The 19,104-nt window shown below is 36.0% G+C and overlaps 1 protein-coding gene across 1 annotated transcript in view; it reads right to left on the bottom strand.

The window, feature by feature from the left end:
- Window positions 1–19,104, bottom strand: part of LOC131693967 (synapsin) — a 966,657-nt gene that overhangs the window by 24,022 nt on the left and 923,531 nt on the right. The gene's annotated exons all lie outside the window — the stretch shown is intronic.

Genomic DNA, 19,104 nt, shown 5'->3' with positions numbered 1-19,104 from the left:
TTCAATTAATATATTCTGCAAATTTAAAGCTATTAGGCGCAAAAAAATAATAAATTAAATCAGTCAGGGTAATTTGGGGAGAGATGCAGCACATTTCTAAAAATCGATCGTGCTTCAAAATAAACCATTAAATATTTGATGAAATCATTTTTATCATTTGACAAGTTTCTAAAATACTGTGAAATGGTTTTTTTCATGACAAAAAGTCATCAAATTTGCACGAACATTTATAAAAAAGTCATTGCGGGAGAGATGAAGCATATGCGGGTGAAACGCCGCACCGTGGTCACAAACTGGAAAATGGCGAACAAAAGTATTTTTTAGCTCTGGTTAATGTTTTTGAGATTAGGTGTCTTCATCTGAGTTTTATGAAGTTTAATTACGCCTATAAATCGGCTAGCACCTTCACTTTTTTTAAGAGGGTACTACCATTTCTAGAAACCTTTTTACATTTCTTATAAAAGAAATGTATAGAATTCGCTCAAACTTTAAAAAAAATCCGAGGCCCGGAGGGCTGAGCCTTATATACCAATCGACTCAGCTCGACGATTTGGGACAATGCATGTGTGTGTCTGTATGTGTGCATGTAACGGACAAACTCTCATTCGTGTTTCTAAGCAATGGCTGATCCGATCTTATCCACACCAATTGCAAATGAAAGGCCTCATACCCAGACAAAACGCTATTAAACTTCTTTAGGTGTTGAGGTCAAAATGACCCCAAATGAACTTTCAAAATGCGATAACTTTTTAAGATTTGCATCTAAAATTTTCGCTCCTTCCTGAAAGGCTGTACAAAAAAAGTTACGAATAAGGTGTTAGCGGGTCATATTGACCCCGATTTCGAACTCAGTTTTAAACACAATTTCAACTAAATCTATATGTTTCTGGTAAAAATTACCGTTTTTCTCCTGATTGGTCAGTGGAAATTGATGCCGAATGGGGTCATGTTTGGTATCCATAGATGTATGCAGAACCGTCGTCATAAATCACAGGTTTATTGACAGAATACTAATAATAAACGCAAACAAAACAACCGTGGTCACAAACTGGAAAATTACGAACAAAAGTATTTTTAGCTCTGGTTAATGTTTTTGGGATTAGGTGTCTTCAGCTGAGTTTTATGAAGTTTGATTAGTTTGATTAGCACCTTCACTTTTCTTAAGGGGGTACTACCATTTCTAGAAACCTTTTTACATTTCTTATAAATGAAATGTATAGAATTCGCTCAAACTTTCAAATTTTTTTCCGAGGCCCGGAGAGCTGAGCCTTATATACCAATCGACTCAGCTCAACGATTTGGGAAAATGTCTGTGTGTGTCTATCAGAGGTGGGCAAGAAAACCAACCGGTACGTACATTCACTGGTACGGTTGTCAAAATCTCAACACTTGTAAACGAGCGATGCACATCGTATTCGGTTTTGATTTCGTTCACACGGTAAACGAAGTCAAAAACTCAACAGAGTCTCAGTCTCTAAATCCAAACCGAGTCACTCAGCACCGTTTACATGTGTGCACGAGTTTCTATTTGTGTTGATGTATTCTCAGCAGCGGTTTCGGTTCGGCTTTAGAAAACCGAACCTGGTTTTTTCTATACACGGCGCTGTGGTTAAAAGAAGAAGTAGTAAATTCGTGTGCAGTGCTGCCGAATAGACAGCTGAATTGAGTTCAATTAGTTGTTGAGAGTCGATGGGACAATATCGAAATGGCTGGTTCTGAGCAATTGTTAACAGTTTAACAATTTATGTTTGTTTCAATGATGAAAACCAAGATGGCGTACACCAAACTAAAATTGTCTTGGCGAATAATTGCATAAACCCGAGAAATGTAGATATATTTGATTCGACAAAATTGTCTAGAGCATATAAATGAAATCAGCGAAGTCAATGAAATAATAAAATAATAAAATCCATTAAATTAATGAAATCAATAACTTCACATTCATTCAAAGAGTCATGTTATATTTATATCGCCAATAGTCGTATCACATATGATAAGAAACTCAGACGCAAGTGGGAGAAACTCATTGTTAAACGAGTAGGTCCTTATTTACTGAGTGCTGGTAAAACATATTTCTGTTATTGTTGCTGTTACTGTACATCTTTTTGATCAGGGTTGTTAATACGATACATTTTTCACGATAATTTATCGGCGTTACTCGTTAACAGGGCTTAGATTGTGAAGCTTCAAATGAACGAATATAGCGATTTCCCCCTTGCACGAGAGCACTCATTCTCATGCGTAAATGAGAACCTATGCCTGACGCAAACAGTTAAACGTGAGAAAGCTGAGTACTTGAATGAACTTACCCTCCCGGCGAGAGGAAACTCATGCCTTCCCCAAAACAGATGCATGACGAAATAAACATTCTCAAAACTGAAAAGTTGCGTCTCTCTTGCATCGAAACTGCGCTGTCCGACGACACTTTTCATGAATACACTTGCACGTTGAACTGGTATACGACGAATGCTTCATTATCGTTAGTTTATAATGAGAATGAGGCATGCTGCTTCACGCCTTACTACAGAGAAATTTCTGTGTGGCCACACTCTTAAACCCGTAATTTCGGAACCAGAATTCCGATCGATCCAAAATTCAATAGCAGCCGATGGGAAGGTTGCACCTTTCAAATCGGTCCAGCCATCTCTGAGAAAAATGAGTGACATTATTTGACACATACGCACACACACACACACACATTCACAAACAGGCACACACACATACAGACTTTTTCCGATCTCGACGAACTGAGTCGAATGGGATATGACACTCGGCCCTGATTTTTGTTTTCGGTGAACACGCTGATATTTTCAAAACGCTTACCACTTTTATGCTAAATGAGCGTACGAAGCTTCAACGGCTCGCGTCGGCACCCGTGATTGCCACGCCACAGCAAAGATAATGCACAATGCTCAAATCGGCAGCAACTTTTTAACACATTCTTTTTGTTTCTTAAGGAGTTTCTCCAATAAAAATATATAAGTAAACATGATTCCATTACAAAAAAAATTAAAAAATGACCGTCTGAATTGCCTTCTAGGGAGGTCCGAATTAATCCTACATTGTAAAAGGATGGAAAAACGTAGAGTTTTGCAAATCGTCGCCTAGCGCTGCCATGGAGTGGTACAAATCAATTTTATGGCTTCGAAATGTAGCTGAGGTTTCAAACTAACAGTTAAAACCTTTGACCGATAAACACATCTAGCCACCTAAAAGGACGATTTGATTAGGTAAGTCCGAATAGCCCCGGGTTCCCCTACGGATCGTTGAGATTGTTTTCAAATAATGAGTTTATATTATTTAGAGAAAATATGTAATGCGATATATGAATTACCAATACAGTGAAACCCCAATTTTATCAAACCCCAATTTGCTCCCGACTTTGTCAGCCTAATGAAAAGGCGTTTGATGGACTTTAGCAGACGAACCACGTCAAATCCGAGTAAATCCTTTCGAGCACTTTTTTATCATAAATATACAAAATATGCAAAAACAAAAACATTTTTTTTAAATTTTGCGCAGGGAAACTTCCTTTAAGAAATTCCTACTAAATAATAAGAAAGGATAATGAGACCATGTTTAGGAACTGAAGAAAAAAATATTTTAACAGCTTTGGGCTATTAAAAAGAAAGAAAAAATATGTACCGATTTTGTCAATTTCCTCATAACGTACACCAGGAGGCTGATAAAACGGGTCACTGTATACATTAGGGCATTGCAAAAAAAATTTTTTTTTTGAATTCTCAAAGGCCCCCCCTCTCATATTGTGACAAATGTCAAAGTAAGCTCAGATGCCAAATTTCACATCATTTGGACAATTTTAGACCCCCGCCCACTTCGCTTGAAATTTTTGGAAATTGGTACTATGGGAAAATATGGAGGAATAATACATTAAATGCTATAACTTTTGAAGTATCAATCAGAAAATTACAATTTACACCTCTTTTGAAAGGAAATAATCTAAGTATTTGAATGAAGGTATATTTGTTTCTTGAAAAATACGGGAAAGTGGGGTACTGGGTCATTTGGCCCCAAAATCCCCTATTTTTAATGATTTTTCTGCTCCGTGAGGCAAATCATACATATTTTGTAGTTGTGAAAAAATCTCAGAAATCGAACGGAACCCTTTTGACCTTAGTTCGAATACGAGAAGTTGGGGTTATAGGGCTTTTTGTCAGTCATATTAAATTTTATCATTTTCTCATGCATATATCTCTATTATTCTTCAATAAATTTTCATAAAATGTAACTTATTGAACGTGTAAAATTCTAAAAATAAAACGAAAATAAAAACGTTAAAGGTAAAATTCAGAAACATCAAACTTTTTGATATTTACTCTACAAATCTCATTTTTTTCATTATTTGTCCTAATACCTCAACTTCCCCTATTTTTCCAGGAATGAAACTTTTCTCATGTGATCCCCAAGCATATTTTACAATAAAAGTAGTAAATTAAATAAGAATTTTGTTGTTAAATGGAGTTAATATGTGCGATTTTATGATAAAAATGTGAAATCGACACTATATGTAAAATAATTTGATGTTCCTGAATTTTACCGGTAACGAATCTATTTTTGTTATAATTCTAAGGATTTTCCACATTCAACAAGGTATAGTTTATGAAAATTGAGTGAAGAATAATAGAGATATATTCACGAGAAAATGATGTAGTTTAATATGAATATCAAAAGGCCATTTAACCCCAACTTCTCGTATTCGGACTAAGGTCAAAAGGGTTCCGTTCGATTTCTGAGATTTTTTTACATTAGAAAAACTACAAAATATGTATGATTTGCATCACGGAGCAGAAAAATCATTAAAAATAGGGGATTTTTGGGCCAAAATGACCAAGTACCCCACTTTCCCGTATTTTTCTAGAAACAGTTATATCTTCATTCAAATACTTAGATTATTTCCTTCCAAAAGAGGTATAAATTTTAATTTCCTGATTGCTACTTCAAAAGTTATAGCATTTAATGTATTTTTCCTCCATATTTTCCCATAGTAGCAATTCCAAAAAATTTCAAGCGAAGTGGGCGGGGGTCTAAAATTGTCCAAATGATGTGAAATTTGGCATCTGAGCTTACTTTGACATTTGTCACAATATGAGTGGGGGGGGGGCTTTGAGAATTCAAAAAAAATTTTTTTTTTGCGATGCCCTAGTATACATTCATTGTGTAACATAATCTGTTCTAGCATTTGAACCAGATGCGCAGAAAAAAATATGTAAAATATAGCTAAAATTATGCTTTATATCCACGAAAAAACAAATTAATAGAATTCTTTTCAAAAAAATGTTATTCATTTTAAAGTTATGAATTATTTTGTACGTTGAGAGAGTTCGTGCCTACAAAAAGCTTGAAAATCTAGAATGGTTTTAATGGCTATACGATTCAATCCTAGATAGTTGAATGGTCGATTGAAATGGTACTGTCAGATAAATGGTAAACAAACGTTAGAGATGTTATTTTAAAGTTATGAATTAATTTGTACGTTGAGAGAGTTCGTGCCTACAAAAAGCTTGAAAATCTAGAAAGGTTTTAATAGCTATATGATTCAATCCTAGATAGTTGAATGGTCGATTGAAATGGCACTGTCAGATAAATGGTAAACAAACGTTAGAGATGGCGAGTCTTTGTACCAGAGGGATTCAGCTTTTTTAAATTTGGTGGGCGGAGAGATTGTTAGAGCAGTTTCAGTTTTGATTTGTTTTCAAAAAGTTGTGAAGTTAATCTATAAATATTCTTGGTACTAAAGCCAAAAGTAAATAATTTGACATACATTTTAGTCTTCATAGAACATGCATCAATCGGTTTTTTGTTAAATTTGGGAAAATCTAACTCAATTTTTAAAATCTGGCCTAATGAAAGGTTTGTCATTTTAGGTATAAGCATAAGAGATCACCCGTAGTTGCTACTCCGTTATTGACCAGAACCAAATTAGGTTGCAAAATGTTCATTGGAACAACGTGCTTGGGAATAACATGATGAGCCACATTGTACAATCTATATTGATCCCTTCATGCTGATCAATACCGACGCCGGCCACGTTCTTAATGAAGGTTTGTCATTTTGTCTAGAAATCGCAAAAAACACTTAGCGGTAAGCTTGAAGCTAGTTGGTACTGCCGCACGGTACTAACTTTGATTTTAGACCAGAGTTTAGTCCGGTCTAAGACGTTAGTACCTGTCATCGCAGAAATGGCTGCATCCTGAAGCCAAATGAAAACAGTGTAAAGGGGCGCCATATTCCTCTTGCATACATCTCAATAATTTGAATCAACTTTTCGACCTTTATGTGCAATATTATGGCCCATGTTACACACAAACCATATGAGGGCTAGTAAGCAAGTTTTATCCCGTACGAAAAACAGGTATAATCGAGTTTTAAATGTAATTTTTTTTGATATTCTTTATCGTCCTATCCATAAGGTGATGCACGCTCATTTGAAAATGCCATGTCGAAGAGTTATATTGCAGGTTAGCGGAAGTCGAATTTTATAATTGGATGCAGAGCTGAATTAAATAAAAATTGTTTTCGTTTGTTAGTTTACTTATGGCTATCAAAATGAGTGAAGCTGTTTAATTTACCCACAATTTTTTAGTTAGTTTAACTAAAGGAAAAGAAAAGAATATATAATCACAATTTGCATCCTTTTCTACTTATATCTTCTCGCAAAGAACACAATAAGCAAGTGGAAGTTTTCTTATATTTTTACTGCTTTCGAAAGAATCCAAACTAAGACTAAATAAAAGATTGTAAATAAAGCCATGCCATACAACCTAAGTAACACTATGAAGGCAAACAATCTGCTACGAATATTCTCATTTTGATCGTTATTTAAATAATATCGAAGCTTGCAAGCAGAAAAAAGATTTGTAGGTTCAATAAAAATATGGATTAAATTCAATAAATAAAATTATTGGTCGGGAGACAATAAATTTATTTATTGAAACCAATAAAATGTATTTATTGTCTCAATAAAAAAAGTTATTGTTCCATTTTTTAATAAATATTTTATTGAAATTAAAACAAAATAACTGAAATTAAAAATGTTTTTATTGAAAGCACAAATTTATTGTAATTGCAATAAAGAAATATTTTCAGACCAATAAGTTTGTTGTTCGAAGTAATAAACAATAAATGGTAGGATTCAATAACACATATTTTTGGTTTAAATATGCTCAATTTTTCTGCGTGCTTATATTTTTCACTAATTATATATATTTTTTTAATTTCAGTTATAGAGGTTTTAACCATAAGGTCATTCGCCTCTTCGGGTTAGAAAAATCTCTTAGGAAAAATTTCTAACCCTATGTGCGGGGTCGGGACTCGAACCCAGGTGCGCTGCGTACAAGGCAATCGATTCACTAATTATAATTTTCCATCAGATCTTGGACGATTAGCATTTCCAGTGTAGAACAAATTGTCGTTTAATTCTTAGTGATAGAACAGAAATGCGCAGGGTTTGAAAGAAGTTGTGAAAGTTGAGACTGGACAAATGACTTGGAAAAATGACACAAAAAGTTGAATGCGGAAGAATCGCCTAAATCGTGTCGGTTGTGTAAAGTATTATCGGCAAAAAATTGGATTCCTTAATTATTTTTTTTCGATGCAAAGATTGTCTATTCAGTCAGGTGCCACGTCGAAAACTGGTTTTGCGGTGTAGACCATAACTCAAAATCTGCTGGACCAATCGTTGATACATTTGCATAGTTGTTTTAAACATCACTCCACAAGTAACTAATGGAGCTTTTATTTCATGGTCGATTTTTGAACTTTTCGTATCACTTTGAAGCCAAAGTCCGATTATTGCTAAAAAACGATGAAAATGCTATTGAAAAAATAATATCAAGCATTTTGCAAAAAGCTTTTGTAGTTACCTGGGCAATGATGTGAAGAAGAAAAACTGTGCAAAATTCAGTACGATTGGTCCAGGAAATTTTGAGTTACGGTTTACACCGCATTTTGTAGAGGTGTCCCCTGAAGATTCACTGTCTGCATCAAGTGTCAGGTTCAATTTGTTAAGTTATATCTGTCAATTGATTACCAGACAGATTGCAGACTATAGGAAGTAATTAATTGTAATTTATTATTTTGTAACCGGGATTTGAAGCTTTCTCAATTTTCGCACGACGTCGCAAAATTTCGATCAACTGAACGTTTTAGCAATCCAAGATGTTGAAAGCTCAGCAATTCGGATATAACACATTTGACAGATTTACTTCGTTGAAAATCGGCTTTTGAAGTTGTCAAATTCTCAGCTCAATTACTGAACTTTTGGTATTTCAGGATTGATTAGGTAATCGAGCTGATAATTTGAAATACTTCATTTTCAACAAAGTAGGTCTGCCAAATTCTATATGCATGGTTAGTGGAGTAGTTGGGTAGGATGGTATAATAAGCCCCACCAGGCTAAAATGTCAGATTTCTTTTACAATGGCCACATAATGATCTGAAGCAAATAAATAATTGTTTTTGGCTTTTTCATGTGCTGCAGAACAGCAACTAATATAAACGTTTCCAAAAAAGGTAAGCTTTCATTATTGTTCTGTAAGCATTTGATTTAATTTGAAATAGTCAGATTTGGCTGAACTGTCTGACTACTAAATATAATGTTAGAGAAGCTTTTTCAATCCTTGAAGTGGCTAGAGACTAACAATACAACTCTATAACGTTCACGATAGTATACACCATTATTAGCAAAATAGCGAAATAACGTTGTATACCATGTTCACACTACACAGTTAAAACATGTTATAATAATTAGCAACAAGAAAAATGTCATCGAGATAGCGTTAAAACACGTTTTTGCTTGTTGTGTGAACGTAGTATTAGCCACTTGAATCTTAAATAATTCTAATGTTACTTTGTTTAAGCTAAATCGAGGATTCCAAAATTATTTTGAAAATATAAATACATCAGAGTATTAAATGGCATAAACAGTGAATTTTCTATTAACCTCATTGTACGGTTTTTAACATTGCCGTATATTGCCGATCAGAACTCAGTAATGCAAATGTTACCGGAAAAAGACAAAGATATGACATGCTCCTCTTGCGCATACTTCGTTATTTTCAATCCTCTCTTCGGCTTTCTTCTGGGTCAATATGGCTCTCTTTGCTCGCAATAAATTGCAATGGTAATAAAAATGCCAGTTTTAGCAGGTAGGAAAGACAAGCACCGTCGAACTATATTTATCTGTATTTTTGATTTCTCTGTTCTTTCCTTCTCTCTATACGCTTGATTCCAATTGCTCATCGAAGAGTTACAGGAGAGCATTTGGATAAATCGAATCGATTATCGCATGTTCAGATCAAAGTTGTTTTTGCGAATTAGAATCAAAACTGCAATAAGAATTGTTTTGATTATTTTCTTTTACATATCGCTGTGAGAATAAGTGGGATCATTTTATTCCTTAATATAAATCAATAACATGTTATCGCGAATTCTTGCCCATATATCTGTCGTATCTCACATCAAAGAAAGTGAATCACGAAAAAAATTATTTTTTTCATTGGATAGATCCAAATAAATGACAATCGGATGTAGATCGTAAAATGCACTATTTTATAAATTTTCTTATTTTCACTACCAGTTCACAAATTGAATCAGAATGTTAACTGCTTACAAAATAACTCCATAAATACACTAAGCAAAGATTAAATAAAAGATTTTAAATATACGCATTTTTACATTTCTTATAAAACAAATGTATAGAATTCGCTCAAACTTTCAAGAGTTTTTCCGAGGCCCGGAGGGCCGAGTCTTATATACCAATCGACTCAGCTCGACGATTTGGGACAATGTCTGTGTGTGTGTCTGTGTGTGTGTATGTAACGGACAAATTCTCATTCGTGTTTCTCAGCAATGGCTGAACCGATCTTATCCAAACCAATTTTAAAAAATTGAAAGAACTAAAAAACAGTAAGAACGCTATTAATTTGTTTTAGATTCGGATGTTTAGTTTCCAAGATGTGAATGTTTGAATACAGGGATGTAGTAGTTAACGTTACCGCATTCATTGGTGTGTTGTATGTTGTTCCATGAAAAGAACGACTGTGCTAGATTAATATTAATATGGTGTATTTGCAAGGTTTTAGCTTCTGCCATATTGAGCACTATCTTCACTTCAGACAATTGGTTCACTCCTCGAGTAGCTGGTCTTGCAGGAAATTTCCAAAAACTAATTGCAAGACAATTCGTCTGCAGTGGGGCTAGTTTCTGCCGTGTGTCTATGATGGTACGATTTTTAGCTTCAACTCTGGTCGAGATGAGAAGGTAGACTGACCTTAATAAACCATTAATTGAAGTGTATTATTTAATTTTTAGTATTTTCATAGCACGTTAAAGTAACTTTTTCCCTAAAATGCATTGTGTGATATAGAATAGTAATTTTAGGCCTCGCCAAAGATGCTTGTGATACGTAGAATAAGGTCCCAATTTTTATGTGCGAAATTAAGAAATCAATTCAGTTCAATTCAGCCATCAGCACTTGCATTCGGTTGCACTGGCAGTTGTTTTATTTTGTCTGATTTTTTTATTACTGCGTTTTGTGTTACTACATATTCTCACAGCGTACTAAAACCAACTTCTACATTATACAGGTCCTATTGTTTTTCCACAAAAAACCTGCATTTTCTCAGTTTTTCTTGGATTCAATATAAGATAAACTTATGTGAATTTAAAATCTTTTTATTTTTATATTTTTGAACGAGAAATACGAGCTGTTCGAGAAGTGAAAGAATTACCAGGTATATAAGCTTTAATCCGCTGTTTAGCTATCATAGAAACGTCAACCGTTTTTTGTGTGAACTCGATACCTGTTTACACCAATTTTTGCACATCATCAGTTATTTCATATAATAACTTACGTTTCCCTTGCGTAATCATGTCTTATTTCGTATATGCGGGAAGCTCTACTTTTTGGCTTTTATTTGAAGAAATCGTCTGCCTAATTACACCAAATGCTTGTGGAGGCCTGTAGTTGCAGTGCGTTCTCGGAAAATAAAATAAAATTTAAAAAAGTGAAAGAAAATTTAACAAAAAACAGAAACTGTCAATGCTTACCACTACCAACAATAACTAATCAAATTGAATTTTGAAACAGGTTATGAACAAAGTCATGAGAAGCCTCCATCGCACATGTCAAAAATGGTCCAAAACTACTTAGAGACACTCAACTGAGAGGTGCTACCACAACCCGCTTATTCATCAGACCTGGCCCCTTACGATTGTCATTTGTTTTCATCAATTCAATTCGCACATCGTACGAAGACGTCCAAAAATGGCTTGACGACTTGTTTTTCTCGAAAGGTGAAACATTCTTTTGGCGTGGTATACACAAATTACCCGAGCGATATAAGCCTATACGCCTAGTAACAAATGTACAAATGGAGCTAAGGATGGTCAATGTTTACACCCTATAATGTCACAATGATAGACATGGCGTTTTGATTGTGTTTCAGATTATTAATCAAATCGAAGCGTTTGTTTCGCGAAACGAAATACATCGTTGAATGTGGCAACTTGAAGTCAGTACATCTGTATATATAGGCGATAACACAATCGAGGTACGAATACACGAACTAGCTCCGTGTTCCTCTAATAACGGGGTTAGCCATTATGTACACTTTTAACAGGCCGCAAGCAGGTATCCGAAAATTGAAAAACTCGTAACTATGGCCATTTTAACCGATTCGGGTACCACGGAATAAGACAGCTATCCGCGGATGTAGCAATATGAGTCAACCAGAGATTAATAGATACGATAGACTTACGATAGACATGGCTCAAAAGGGCACTAACTCATGTTGTATTAGAGGGTCAAGCAGAAAACGCGTTGGTAATCGAGGATTGCTTTGCGTTTTTGACATAAAAAATGTCTTACTCCACTATCTGGGGCTAGGTGTCATTCTAAAATCTAAACTATCTCCCATGTAACGAAACTATGTAAGGTTTGCACGCTTTTAAATTCGATATTACTTGATGGATTTTTACCATTCATACACCAACCGATTCAGAAACACCTAACTTAAATATTGGTAATAATTTAATATCTCCCGAATAAAAGTAGACTTTTGGAAATTGGTAAAATTAAAAGGTTCACGAAAAACGGGAAAATTGCCATTCGTGAGGTAGATTTCTCAGACACAGCCATCATTAGAGGGCACCTTAGTGGCTCAATCACACACAAAAAGTTATAAATAGAAGCGACGCATGTCCGTTTAAATCAGTTGTTGCTAATATCTCATACGAGCAACATCGTCTCCGGGCGATGCAATAAGCGCTATCGATTTCCGGCAACGTTAGCATTTGCACACACTCTCACCTAAGTGACTAAACCATATACGGTTAGTTTATAAATAGAGGTGATGCGTACACGTTTGAATCAGTTTTTGTTCTTATGTCGAACAGGTAAGATCATGGCTGCAGCATCTGGACGACACACTAAGCGGTAGACGCTATGCATTTTAGGCAGCGGTGGCCGTTTTTCGGCTACCAGCACGGTGTCACAGAATGATTTAAAAAGTGTGTGGGTGGGGTAGTTTGGATTTAATTCAATACGGCAGGATGCAACTTATGTGTGCTGCTTGTGAGTGTTGCGTTGAAAAAATATATTTATTTTTATGCATGCGTGTGCGTTATAACTTGTTAATCCATGTTTACGGCGCTTTGTAGCTACGTAGGGTAAAGAGCCTATTGGCTTTCATATGTTTCATATTTCTGTTAAATGTTTTTTATCAGTAAGGCATCTGACAACGTGCTTCTGTAGTTATTGCACTGTTCAGCAGCGTAGTATTTTATATAAGAGAGTACACTCAGGTTTTTTTGCGCGGTATTTTTTGACGCAGATTTTGAAATTTACGCGGTTTTCATTTACGCGTTTTTTGAAATTTACGCAACAAGAAAAATGTCACCAAGATAGCACAAAAACCCGTTTTAACTGGTAGTGCGAACGTTGTATAACAATATAATTTATCAAATAATTTTATTTGTTCAGCCACTAATCGATCAAGAAATACTTAACCTTAATATTGTTCACTTAAGTGCATTAGTACATTATTGAACTTAAGTGAACAATCTTATCAATATGGAACTTAAATGGAAAATGATACTTCATATTTCATGGAGAATTTGTATATTTCCGTTGGCGGGCGTGGGCTTCCTCATTACAGTTCTCAATATGGAACTTTTCTTTTGAATATATTTTCTGGACAGACCAGCCTATTTTTACTAGATGGATCAGCCAAACAATGCCAATCGCCTAGTGAGATACTTGATTAATTGTAATAATAGATTACCGTTAAATGACCTTCAATAAATTATGTTTTAATGGGGAGGGTATATAGCAAATTGTAACACATGAAAACAGGCGAGTGAGCAAGAACGTGAGTCGATATGTGTGATAGATAAAATTCATTTGCACGCTCTTGAAAAAAGCTACATTTTTAATGTCACCGTGTCCTGTACACAACCCTTTAATTTTTTTATGTGTGTTTTTTTCTTGGCCACTAGTTATCGGTTGTTTCTTTTCAAAAGCATGTTATGTTGTATAGTTCTTAGCAACTAGTGTGCATGTTTCGATTCCTATGTGGAAAGTTTTGACGGAATATCCATGGCAAGATCCATAGCAGCATGACTTTCATTTTACGATATCTGCTCAATGCCATTATGGATTCTATACTGCAATGGAATTCATGGGCACTAACGCACTCATAGTTTCAGATATAATGTTACATACTAACTACTGAGCATGTGTTTTATTATCTGAGACATTATGATCTCACAGCACATGCTCAGAATAAAACGTTTACAACTAACAGACATGGCATTCTGGGTTAGGAGAAAAGGTTCAATAAAGCAAAGTTGTCTAAACATAATTTTACGATGGTGCTTAATTTTCAGAAAGTTTCAAGTGCATCGAACTTAAGGAAAAATTACGGGGTATTTTTTCGAATATTTATAGATTTCAGTTGAGTGTATTGGTTTGTTTGTTTATTGCTTGCCTCAACCGGGTTACCACAGCAAACAGATCGTTTACAGATTACAGTAGTGGATTCATTTCCATTCATGCCTTAAGAGGATTCTTGTTTATACACAGCTAAACGAATCTCTTACACTGGTACTTATTTTCAGTAAAAAATTCTCCAGGTAGACGTACTTTATTGTGTTCAACAGATCGTGTAATTGAACTTCTATTGCACTATCTTCTTCTATATAGATGGAAATCATGTTTTTGACGTTTTTCTGTTGAAGACACCGACATTAACAGAAACAGCAACAGTTTCAACATAGTTTGATTTGAACAGTTGAATGTATACAATTTTTCTAATCTATTTTCAAATAAGTAGGTTTAGAAGGGCCCGTCAGTAATACCAGCATTGGGGCCCGACGCGGCTCTCGACGGCCCTAATTCCACAATAAAAATTGAGCATGGTAAATGTAAGCGAAAAAATAAGTGATTTCATTGTTATAAATACCAAAACCTGATTTTTCATTAATCATAGATCCGTCAGTAAAAAAGAGATATTTATCATGAATATTTACAATTTTTTGATTAAAAAGTAGTTTGGCAAATTGTAATAAATGACGTGAAGGAATATTGGTTAGTTGAGTATTATTAAAGAAGTATCTATTGTAGGTTTTGTACAATGAACATTAATATTGAAAGATCAATAAATATGAGGAGGTGATTTAACTATTTGTTCTGTGATACAAGATATGTATGGCATTAAAATTCTGCTAGAAGGATTGATTTCAAATAATGAATCAAGAATAGGAGCTATTGGATGAGTAAAAACATTGAGTTAAAAACCTACAATTTAGTTAATGAAATCTAAGTTTTAAAGGAAGAACAAAAGAAATAGCTTCAATAGATTTAGTATGTGTTGATTGCATTAAACCAAAACATATTCTTAAACAGCGATTTTGAATTTTCTCTGATTTTAAAAGATGTGTATAAGGAGCTGCTCCAAAGGTATAGCAACCATATTCTAAAACTGATAAAATAGTCGTTTTATAAAGAATTTTTAAATCAGAAGGAGAGGCACCCCACCACGTGCCAGTAATGCTTCTCAAAAAATGTACTCTCCTATTACAAATTTTAATCAGGTAATCAATGTTTTCTCCAAGTAAGCTTACTATCAAACCAAATACCTAATTATTTATATTCATCAACTTTCACAATTTCCTCATTATTAAGATAAAGATGAAAATTCTAAATTGATCGTTTACGTGTAAAAATTGTGTATTGTGTTTTATAAACCGAAAAGGTAGGGGAATTGTGGGAAAAACCGACACTGTGGGTAAAACCGACCCCACAACTTTCCCTAGAAATCAAATTTTTATTCATTTCATAATAACACATTATTATTAGTATAATTATGTAGAGCATTTAAATGCAAATTCGATTTACGTTAGTACATAAAAATAAACAAAACATACGACAGCAGCTTTCATACTCGTCTGGATGTAAAATTTTGTTGGTAGATTTTAAGGTTTTAACCGAACAAAAGCTTTTCAAATCACCACATTTTTCAGTACCTATTATTATCGGCCTTTCATTGGCGTGCACAAGGGGGGCTAGGGGGGGGGCTATAGCCCTCCCTAATGCGCTGGAATAAAAAAATTTTTGTATTATTATTGTCTGAAGTGAAGATAGTGCTCAATATGGCAGAAGCTAAAACCTTGCAAATACACCATATTAATATTAATCTAGCACAGTCGTTCTTTTCATGGAACAACATACAACACACGAATGAATGCGGTAACGTTAACTGCCGTATATATATATATATATATATATATATATATATATATATATATATATATATATATATATATATATATATATATATATATATATATATATATATATATATATATATATATATATATATATATATATATATATATATATATATATATATATATATATATATATATATATATATATATATATATATATATATATATATATATATATATATATATATATATATATATATCTATATATATATATTTATACCTCGATAGTACGTACACCTTCGCTTCGTTTAGTGTACGTACTATCGAATCACAAAAATAAATTTCAAAATATTACTTTTTATGTTTAATATTGAATGAAACATTTCTTTGAATTTTACCGGTTACTTCGAAGTTAGTAATACTTCTCTGCTACTTGTGAGACATACCGTACATAAAGCATGCAAAAGTTTTTGGTCAAACTTTCCTAATTTTGTGGAGTTAAGTGTGAGTTTCAGAAATTTACTTAAGGTTCGTTGTAATTTATTTGTTTGAAGTAATATTGTAAAACTTGAAGACACCCCTTGATGTTTGAAATTTTTTTCCATGAATCCTTTAAATACTCTTGAAATTTCGTAAACTTTCCAGAAGTTCTAAAGATTTCGATCATGATCGTAGAATTTTTTGAAGTTCGCAGAATTACCCCGAGTTTGGTAAAAGATGAGTGAATATCGTGACACTCCACTGTTTATGTAAACTGTTTGAGTCCATGAAAATTCTCTGAAGTTTGAATTTATTTCCTAAATTTTATACAACTGGCGCATTACCATCTCTAAAGCTCATTGAGATTCTCTGATGTTTGACAAAAAAAACTATGAATGATAGCAATATCGTATAAATTGTCTGAAGTTCTAAACTGATAGAATATATTATCGTCAATCGTCAAGAATTTGTTTCGTACAGACAATTTTCATAAAATATACGAATTTTTTCGTACATATGATGAATCGTTCGTAGTTCTATTGAAACATTTTTATTTTTTATTACGAATTTTTCGTGAATACTATGAAACGACTTTCGTTGGCTTATTACGAAACAGCTTCATTCGGCAAACGAATTGTTCGCTGCTATATACGAACATCTTTGTAATATTTACTAGTACTATTCGTCAAACCGTCAACGTCAAAAAAGCTCCAATAGAGGTAGAATACGTCAACAATTCATCACGACGGTTTCAGTCTGATTATTTAGTAGCCGTATCCGTGCCCGCCGGTTTCAGGAAGATTTCCTGAACCTCTTTCGTTTCCAGTTGTTCCAGAATCCGGAGCTGTACGGATTCAGCTGAGCCATCGCTCGTTGGTTTTATATGAAGTTTGAGATTGAGTTTTTCTCAGCCGGAGCAATATCAAAATAATATGCCATTTTTTCCTGCTCATTATTTTATTGAACAATTTATAAAAAGAACAAGTTCACGCGCATCAGTATCTTTAACCTTTTAAGTATACGATCAAACATATTCATCACCGCACCTATCCACCGCCTTCTAACCATCCTTCTCCCGGCGGCTCAAACAATCTACTGGCTTTCACCCTTCTTCCCAGCCACCCGCTGGAAGTCATCCATCTTAGTCGTTGCAATCGGATCGATAATGGTCGTCTCGTCACCAGAATGGTTATCCATCACGAACAGCTGCAATTTCGGCACGTTCTGAAATTTAACGAAGTGCAACGGAATCGGCGATCCCGACACAAGATCCTTCTGCCCCAGTACCAGATCCTGCACTGAAACTTGCGATTGGGTCATATCGAAATCGATGGTGCTTGGTTGATTCATAAAGATTCTCACCTTTTTCGGTCCGTGAGAGGGCGGTGCTTTGAACTTGAGGGCACTGATTTTGACCAGCTGATTGAAGGTAATCGAAATGATCAACTGTTCGTTACAATCGGACACCAGATGACCACCGCTGGAACTGAACGCATTCACCATCGGGTGGTCGTTCGATTCGTTCAAACATTCGCACTGGTTCTTCTGGATGAAGGTGTTCAAGTCCAACATTCCATGACCGTAATCTTCTCCAGATTCATGCAAGCTGGCCGGCAAATGCCTGGGCAATGCGCAATACAGACCCGGTGGTTAGCCACAGTGGTCCTTAGCCTCTTGCCCAGGAACTCCTATCTCTACCTCCCCGCGGAACCGGCTGGGATACGAGTAGCCATAGGAATGTTCGGGTAGCCAACTCGTTGGGACTATGGTCGTATGCTGACAGGGAAGGGGGGCCGTGTAGTTGCCGGCATACAATAGCGCTACGGACCACCCGTTCCGGTGATATGGGCCCACCAAACGGGGTAACCCCAATTCCAAGGCGTGAAGCGATCCGTGCCGAGGGATGAATGATCGGGGGGGTGAAAATGATGCCCGATCGTTAACGGAGCCTGTGGGGTACCTGGGCACCCCCCACAGTAAGTGTCTCTTACCACGTTAATGCGGAGCTCTGGCGTGGCGGACCTATTTTCTCGCGCAACTCGTGGGTCTTAATATGAGTCTTTGCAATAACAATAAAAAAGTATGCGATAAGGAGGCGGAAGTGTTTACGGCGCTGAACCCCTTTGCCAAAGGGGGTCTGGCGAGGTCTCCCCCAACAGGGGCTGACAGCGGAGTGAAGGTGGCCGCAAATAACGGCACCAATGGTGAAATGGAGGTGGTAGGAGATGATACTACCAGCACGCTTGGCGGACCACTACCTGCGATGCAGGAAGTTGCCAAGCAGCTGGATAGCATCATCGAATTCACGAGCGGGAGGAGTAACATCAGTAAGGATCTAAAACAGAACCTGCTGGTGCTTCGTCAGGCTGTTCGAGTCGCAAGACAAGAACAAGTAGCCTACATGAAGAGGTGGACGGAAAGAGAGAAGGCCGACCGCGGTATCCAAACCGAGGCCTTCTCCTTCCATGGCGGAGCGACGATGGCGCAGGAGGCGATAGATTTCGCCTTATCGGCCACCAAACGCTTAATGGAGGGGGAGACTGCGAAGCGGCCTAGGCCTAATGTAGGCACGCGCAGCAATGCCAAACGACGGGCAACCAACAAGGCCAAACGTCGCTTGGGTGGTGCGGATCCGGGTGCGAAGGATCCCGCAGGGCGGCGTCCCGAGAAGGCGACCTCCCAGCCAAAAAAGGCGAAAGCCGCCAATCGGGCGCGCACTGCGGAGCGACCTGGCACCAGCCTGCCGGCGCCATCGGTACAAGATGGCGAATGGCAGGTGGTTAGCAGGGAGCGGAAGTCCAACGCACCTCGACCCGCTAAGAAGAAGGCGAGGGATAGAGGAGAGGCCCTGTTGGTGAAAACCAACGGGGGCAG

This window comes from Topomyia yanbarensis, chromosome 1 (genome assembly GCF_030247195.1).
Source record: "Topomyia yanbarensis strain Yona2022 chromosome 1, ASM3024719v1, whole genome shotgun sequence".
Lineage (NCBI taxonomy): Eukaryota > Metazoa > Arthropoda > Insecta > Diptera > Culicidae > Topomyia > Topomyia yanbarensis.
The sequence above is the reverse complement of the archived record's forward strand: the minus strand, read 5'-3'. Positions and strand labels throughout refer to the sequence as shown.